Source organism: Copadichromis virginalis, linkage group LG7, assembly GCF_057382275.1.
Source record: "Copadichromis virginalis isolate Kocher_CV1m ecotype Utaka linkage group LG7, C_Virginalis_male_GT1.1, whole genome shotgun sequence".
Lineage (NCBI taxonomy): Eukaryota > Metazoa > Chordata > Actinopteri > Cichliformes > Cichlidae > Copadichromis > Copadichromis virginalis.
In genome coordinates this window covers 62,410,765-62,419,635 of record NC_140624.1, presented here as the reverse complement: position 1 = coordinate 62,419,635, position 8,871 = coordinate 62,410,765, and positions in this window count along the sequence as shown.

Genomic DNA, 8,871 nt, shown 5'->3' with positions numbered 1-8,871 from the left:
TGTTTAGCAAGGTCAGACTGTCAAGTTCTTAATTTTTCTTCAAAAGAGGGATACATATACATACACAATACTGTGCAAAAGTCTTGACCCCTTGTCACTTCATATTTTTCTTCCAAGAAGGCGTCAAAAAAAATCTACTAGTTGATCAATCTGAATGGTCTCAGTGGGAAAGGTGGCTGCCAAGAAGCCATTCTTAAAGAAGGGAAACAGGGAGAAATTTCTGGTGTAAGAACTGAACTGAAAATCAGAGGCAACAGGTCTGATTAGAGTGATGCATCCAAATATCTTTTGCTCCAATCATCCTCAGAGTGGACGTCCCAGCAACTCCACCCTGTCAGATCATGCAAAACTCAGAAAAAAACAGGATGTCTAATTAGCAATTAGCTTTCTTTCTTTTTTTTTAAGAGTTAATCTACGTTCCTCCCTACAATACAGCAGTGCAAAATTCTGAAACCAAGCCCCATTTTTTATATTTAGCTGGGAAAATAGGAAATGGGTGCAGTAATTTTTTGAAACCGGCAAACATACATGTAAATACAATATAAAAGCCAAACTCTTTATTCTTCAACAAAGCCTGGAGTGTCTTAGGTGAGCTCTTGTAATGTCTTTCATTTTTTTTCAGGATTCTTTCTCCAGACTTCTTGAAGGCACTCCAAAGCGCTTCTTTGGCTTCTGGCTCTCTGGCGTTTTTTATTTTTTTATTTATTTATTTTTAATAATATCCTGTCCTGTCTGACAGCTTTTGCAATCAGAATATAGAAACAAATACAAATGCACACACTTTTTCGTTGTTATGTTTCAACGTTATGTTAACCTTAACGCATTAACGCTGATTAATCTGTCATCACCATTGACACAGTTAAAATTTTTAACTAAATTAACCCATCTGGAGTGCAGAATGACTCAAAATCTCTGAAATGTCTCTGTCAACGGGCAGTTTGTCCAAAGTTTGTCCATTCTGCGCTGCAGATTGGTTAAATACGTTAAAAATTTTAATTGACTTAATTGTGATGACGCATTAGCGCGTTAACGTTGATAGCTCTAGTTTCAATATGGTCTATTTCTCTACCCAGGTATGCTTCTAGTGCATTCACACTGTGGTTGGGATCACTGTCATGCTGAAAAATGTCAATCAAATACTTTCCAGATCATATTGCATGGTGGATTAAAATCTAACAGGACCTTTCTATGTTCATAATTGATTACCTTTGATAAGACCCCCAACACCACTGGCTAAAAATGCAGACCAACTATGACAGAGCTTTCATCTACTGTGTTCTACAGATCATTGTGTATCCTCATTATTGTCATACATACCAACAATGATTTGGAACAAAAGATCAAATGTGAAATCCTAACTCCATACAATCTGTTGCCACTGGTCTTCAGTCTATTTCTTGTGTAATTTGGCATAACACAGCCTTTTCTCTCCCCATTTCCCTTCTGGACAGCTACTCCTTCACTGAGACGATTTCAAGTTTTATCAAGCAGTAGATGCATCAACTAGCCCCATCTCAGGTCTTTATTGGGTTATTTTCTCTTTCTTAAGGAGATGATTTTCATACTCTGTTCATCTGCTGTAGATCATAGGCCTGCCACTTCTTTTGTGCCCAAAATAATGAGATTATAAAAGAGATCTCGACTGGCTTGGAAATGCATTGACGGCACAGCTGAAGCCAAATGGTGAATATCACAGGTGGGGAGAGGGAGCTCTGGATATTGCTGCTTAAACTGCTGCCACTGGATAAGTGGCAGAAAATGGATGGATGAATAGACTTCTGAAGCTTTTTCTCCATTTTCATTTTTAAGTAAAGAGAATTTCTGAAATCTCCACAACAAAAAACGAAGCAATACATTGCGTTACTTATACTTGTTAGCTTAGTGCTTTCCCCTCCTCTTTCTGATTTCTTTTCTTTGTTTTGTATTGTCTTTCGGAACCTCTCCCTGATGAAACCTCAGATGATAAAGAAAAGATGACCTTCATCAGTCCATGCATGCCCAGCAATCAATAAATCGTTGAATATCTTTACATGTGGACTTGTGTGTCTCCTGTGCATGTGTTTAAACTGTCCAATGCCATTGTAAGATTGTAATACAGTGGTGTAAAATTGTTTAGGCTTTCTTCTTTTGGCTGGGCATTAAGCTGCTAGGCACAGCACCTTCTGTGACTAGTGGCAGTCTGACAAGTCTGCAGAGCTTCAGATTAGTGCCACACACCAGTGCACTGTGGGCACAGTCAATGCAAGTACTCTAGAAAACCCACCAGAGAGTGTGAATGAGTCCACACTGAATTTAGGCCAAGAGTTAGAGAATGAATAACAAGAGCATAAGAGCACTGACTCAGAGAGCACATCATCCTGTGCTTTAAGAAAACAGGAATCAGGTAAAACATTGCAAAGTTTAAACATTTTCATCCACTGCTGGTGTTTATCAGCAGATATCTAAAATAGTCATATAAACCATTAAACAAAATAAATTTCATTTCAGCTCATTTTACCAAACCTCTCTTGACTTCATCAGCAACATGAGTCACCATGGCAACAACAAGCAAGTCCCAGCAGGGTTCAAGTTGTAAGTTTCACACAAATGTGACAAAAATGGTCACACTTTCAGGTTTTCCTCATTTCAGCTTAATATTTTTTATTCTTGGACACTACTAAAGTAGCATTGCATTATTCCATATCAAAATAATCAAGTGGTATAAATTAGCAAAACAGGGAATCTGATGAAACACAAGATGGGATAAAATAAAATAATTCAAATAAAAGGAGGTATTAAACAATATGACATGGACTAAAACTCATAACTGGAATAACAAAAACGTCCCAATAGGAACCAGCACAAAACCAAAACCCTTGTTAGAGCTAAAGCTTAAGATTACTAAAATGATAATAAAATCAAGCAATTTTCCAATACTAAACATTACAACACAAACCCCGGACTGGAAATTCATACAACCTATTTTCTGTTTGCATACGTAAATGGTAAATAGACTGGTTCCTATATAACGTGTTTACCCGAGCATTCATTTCTACTGAATATTTACACTCCAGTGAATGCATCGGGGTTAGTATCTTGCCCAAGGATATTTGGCATGCAGAATGGAGCAGCCAGGAATTGAACTACTACCCTTTTGATTAGCCAGACAACCTGCGCTACCTCCTGAGCTACAGCCACCCCAACAATGCACCTTCCTGATTTGCCCGTTAGTGTTGTTATTAAATAATTTAAACATACTATAAGAGACACAGTACTCTTGAAATCTATTTTAAATAAATGGACGAGTAGTCTTTTGAAGTTTTACTGAACTGAGATAAAGATAAAGTCATCCATTCACACACAAATTCATACGGTATTTTAGTCTTTACACTTTAAGGCTTCTTTTTTTTTCTAATTCATCACCTGCACCTTCAAACTCTGACGTATACACAGGGGGGTAAATTGGTGTTCTGTCTTTCCCCATGAACACTTCAATATATACTGGAGAAGCAGAGGATCAAACCGCTGACCTTATGTTTGGTAGATGGCCGACTTATTCACAGTAATTCACAGCTGTTCCAGAAATTCTAGCAGGGTAAAATCTCCTGATGTGCAACACAATTTTAGTGAGCTGCTGCCAGCTTTACAGTAACTGCTGCATTCTTACTATTGTTGTTAATCGCTGATAAAATGTAAATGTTAAGAAACATTTCTATGTCAGTGTGTGGTTTTTAGCTCTGCGGAGGAGGAGGGTCAGGGCAGTGGGTTCAGGGGGAGGCTGCCCGACAGTCAACACTCTAATCATGTCTTCCCTATTTAAGCAGCACCTTGAGTCCCAGAGGAGAAGGAAGGAGAGCTGTGTGTGGTGTGCTGGGCAGCAGAAGGCAGTTGGCCCTGCTGAGAATGTATGCAGGCAGGAGTTTGGCTTTATTTTGATGGGCACGCCATGCAGCCAATCAAATGCAAACTTGCAAAGTCAGACTCTACCATTATGTGAAAAAAGGAAGGGGGCAGACGTCACACCACGTAAACGGAGGAGCGCTGGATTTAAATGCAAGCTAAAAGAGTGGGTAAACAGATACCGCAAAGGGATGTAAACAGAAAACGCGGGTCCGGACATGCCGTCACGTGTTAAAGTCGACATCTCACCGAAAATGGGGATTCCGTCACTCTGACCAAAATTCTGTGAACCAGCAGCAAAAGAAGACCTAAACTACACTTCACTTTTGAAAAAAATGTGATGAATTCCTTCTTACTTTTAATCGAAACTTCCTGGACAGCTCTATCTCTCAGTGTGCTTCGGGACCGCCTTCCCATCAAAAATCTCTGCTTTCTTTCGCTTGCTTGTCACGCACCGTTGTGTAGTGTTGTCGACCGCTGCTTTTTCAACTTTCACAAAACCTGACAAATTATAAAACGCTTAGCTATATCTCTAATAAAACCTCTGTAACTTTGTGAAAAACAGAAAAGTTTATTTATTTTTACTTTCTAGTATAAAAATCTAAGTTAATCTTGAAAAAAAGTTGAGCAACCAGAACTTTTTCTGTAATTTATTAACACATTTAATTCTTACATTTTAAGTCCAAATAGTTGTGCTGACAGCAGCTTTTTTCATACAGAAAAACAGTTAAATATGCAACTTCTTTACACTGACAGAAACGGGATCCCGAGTGTCCTTGGTCCGGTCCGCTTAAGATCAAAGTGGGCTATGTGGCGCACGATGCAAAATCAGTTTGACACCCCTGGTTTAAAGCCACATATTGTATTACGCCATACCAAAATTATCTGCGATATAATGACGCACTACAACATTATAAAGAATAATGATAATATTAATTAATATCTAATATTGTCAATTGTAATCACTTAAAATGGTGTATATCGTAATTTTAGTTTTTACTGAGAAGTTATTTTTATATACCTATTTCTTTAAAAAATGACATTACATGGCTACACACCTTAATTAAACATGATTGAATGTGAACTCTGTGCATAATGGTAGAGAATATGAGTTATAATCAAAGATTTGACAACTGCAAAAAATAAATAAAAATATACTTAAATTCAAGATCTCATCTATCAGCAGGTTCCAGGGAAAACTGGAGTTTTAATGTTCTGGTGTCTTTATAACCTGAGAATAACGGCAAGCCATTGTCTACCACTATACAGGAAATTGAAAAGATGGGTTTTTGACTACACCAACTCAATCTTCTTCACCACCTGCCCTACTTCTGAAAATTTGTCTCCATGCAAATTTGTTAATTTCTCCAAATTGAAAATCAAGTTTAAAGGTTGCTGAGATCATTGCAGAGGCAAAAAAAAGAAAGAAAGAAAAAAAAAAACACCCCAAAATGTAACCATGCTGGAAAGCAAAAGTGACAGTCTTGAAGGGGATACTGATCAATTTTGAACCAGATTATCTTTGGGTTAATTCCAGTAACTTTCTGATCATATAGCTTGTTCCCTCGGTATGTACCAGCAGAATGTCAATGTCACGGTGTACAAGGTGGACTCACGCGCTGGACTCCGGGGATTGATGCACACAAGAGAATTTATTAATGAACAATATCCAATGAATGCATATACAAAAGGTGCGGGGCAGTGCTATCTACAAAAGGTGAGAGGGGCAGGGCTCCGGGGGAAATCCAGGTGAACACTCATCTCTCTCCAAACACGAATCCACGCAAACACTTGTCACTCAGGGAACACCAGGGAAAACAGTCCAGAGGGTCTGCACACAAAGAAACGCTCGTTTCGCTCATTTACCATTTACCTCAATCACATAGACTCCGGAGAGCACAGCTGAATTTTATTATAGGATCTACCTTACAATATAAAGCAACTGTTGTTGTGATTTGGCGCTGTATAAATAAAAGTGAATTAAATTGAATTGAGCTAATCAACTCTATCATTTAGGAAGTGAGTTCAGCTGTGAAGATGACAACCTACCAGAACTTCAGAGTGTTTAAACTGGACGTCTCTGCTCAAAGGCTCACAAATTCAGCTAAACTACAGCTATTCCAGGTATCTCCATTTTTCTGCTGATACTGCTGTCCTGATGTGGAATTTTACTCATGTTCATATTTCCATTTTGAACAATTAATCAAATGATCATTTTACACTGCTGTCAAAAACTCAAACTCAATTGTGAAGAACATTCTTCTTGCACTTGACTCTCACCATCAGCTAAGTAACACTGTTACTAAATTGATTTCCCTTCATCCTTCAGTATTAAATATCAAAATTTTAGGAAATTGCTCTGGCATTTCATTAAGTGCTGCAGTGGTTGTGGCAACGGGGCTGGCAGCTGTCTTCCGGGGTCCTCCCTGAGGCGGAGTCAGGCAATCTCCCGCACCTGGGACTAATCAGCTGCAATGTGGAGGCTGCATTTAAACCCGGCCTGGTCTACTCTCCTTCACCAATCCGTCAGCTGCCTACTCACGGTGATAACAGGCTGCTTATCTCTGTGTCTCAACGTTGGCCTTACCTGTGTTCTCCTTGTGCTCACAGCTTGCTTCAATACTCACTCCATTGGCAGCCTGCAGCTGGGAACCCTCATCATTTGCCACCGATCCCGCTCAGTCTTGACTGATTACCTTCACTCTCTCTGCCTGCCGTCTGCTTCAATGTACTGGACTCACAGGTCGGACTTCTTTCCCTGTCACAAAACCACTCACTCGGATCAGCACGAGTAAGCAGCAACACCTACTAATTAACTCTTCGGTCTCCCTGCCTTTGTTTCCTTCACTTACTCTGCTCTCCCTGTATCCTAGAGACTCTGTGCTCCCCGCCTTGGAAAAACCTGTCCTTTGTGCTTTCCCCACATCCCCAGTGTTTCCAGAGAAACTTCCTGGAGCCCTGCACATTCCCCTTTGAACATAGATTCTTGTAAATAGTTGTCACCAGATTAGGTTGAGGGTTTAGGTGTCGTTATTCACTGCCATCAATAAATAAATCACTTGTGTAATCATTGCTGAGTTCACTCTGTCTGCTTCTAGGACCTCCCGTTTTGTGCCAGCAACTGGGCCGATTGTAACACATTATATAACTACTATATATACTGATCAGCTATTCTGTTATCAGTTATCCTGTTTTTGTTAATGAACCTAGTTAAGGAAGAATTAACTGCCACTTTTTGTAAGGTAGACCTCACAATAATACAAATGTTGGAAAAACCCAACATTCATATGACCCCATATGAGCATGCACTTTGTGACAGTGGGGAAAAAAACTCCCTTTTAACAGGAAGAAACCTCCAGCAGAACCAGGCTCAGGGAGGGACAGCCAGCTGCTGCAACCAGCTGGGGTGAGAGAAGGAAGACAGGACAAAAGACACGCTGTGGAAGAGAGCCAAAGATTACAATTTATCACCTAATCGACAAATCCAGATATTTCAGCCACAATAAACGAAAAAGAGAATTTAAGGCTTAAGCTGCAAGATGTGCAGACACCAAACTGCCTTTAACAGGTTATCAACTTGACTTGGCAAAATGGAATCCAAGATTGTTTGATTTTTTTTTTCAAATCAAACAATTACAAAAAATGATTAATCTTACCATTTTCCAGCTCACCTTGTACACATACAGTGCCATCTGCATTATATTTTACCGCACTGTTGCTAATATTTGCAGGGAATATGGTAACTTGGTTGGAATGCGTATGTAGGTGTTGCAGGTTCAACTCTTCTGGGAAGACTTTACAAAAGTTTCAACCATGTATTTATGGGAACTGTTGACAGTTTTTCCTGAAGTATATTTGCGATGTCAGACACTAATGAAGATCTGGCTTACAGTCTCCACTTTAACTCATCCCAAAGGTGTTCTGTTGGGTTGAGGTCAGTCAAAAGTCCTTTCACATCTAACTTGTTGAACCATGTCTTATGGGCGTTGCTTTGTGCACTGGTGCACAGGCATGTTGGAACAGGAAGTGGCCATTTCCAAACGGTTCTAACAAAGTGTCTTAGCATGTTGAATCATTAAGAGTTCCTTTCAGTGGAACCACTGAAAAGGAAAGGGGGAAAAAAACCCACTAAATAATCCCCCCTCCACCAAACTTTACATTTGGCACTATGCAGCAGACAAGTACTGTTCTCCTGGCGACTGCCAAACCCAGACTCAGATCAGATTGACAGACTTAGAAGCATGATTTTTCACTCCAGGGATAATGTCTCTCACTGATCTAGAGTCCAGTCGTGGTATGCTTTACACTTTGGGGTGGCTGTAGCTCAGGAGATAGAGCAGGTCATCAACTGATTGGTTGTTCGATCCCTGTCTCCCCCTATTTTGCATGCCAAATATCCTTGGGCAAGATATTAACCCCAAGTTGCTCTCCGATGCATCTATCAGAGTGTGAATGATAGTCAGTAAGCACTTAACAGCACAGAAGACAGTACTGGTGTATGTGGCATGTTGTATAGAGTGCTTTGAGTGCGCCGGGAATAGCAATATATAAGAATCAGTCCATTTACTGCATCCGACACTTGTTTGCAATATGTTTGGTAACGTATGGCTTGGATTCAGCTACTTGTTCATGGAAACCATTTAATAAAGCACTTTATGAACTGTTCTCGAGTTCATCTGTAGTGACTATGGAAAGTTGGTTACCTCTGCACACTATGCACTTCAGCATCTGCTGACCCCATTTTTAAAGGGTCTACCACTTTGTGGCTGATTTCTGTTGTTCCTAATCCCTTCAGCTTTGTAGTCTTACCACTAATAATCACTTCTAATTCTCTGCTTCTAAATTCAGATGGTACCTGGTCCTAAAAATCCTAGAAACATGGTGTCTAACTAGATACTTACCCTGGATGGCCTTCAGTAGCACTGTGAGGAATCCTGGAAGTCAGTTTTGAACAGGATGTGTCCTTTGATACACATATTACAAATACAAATA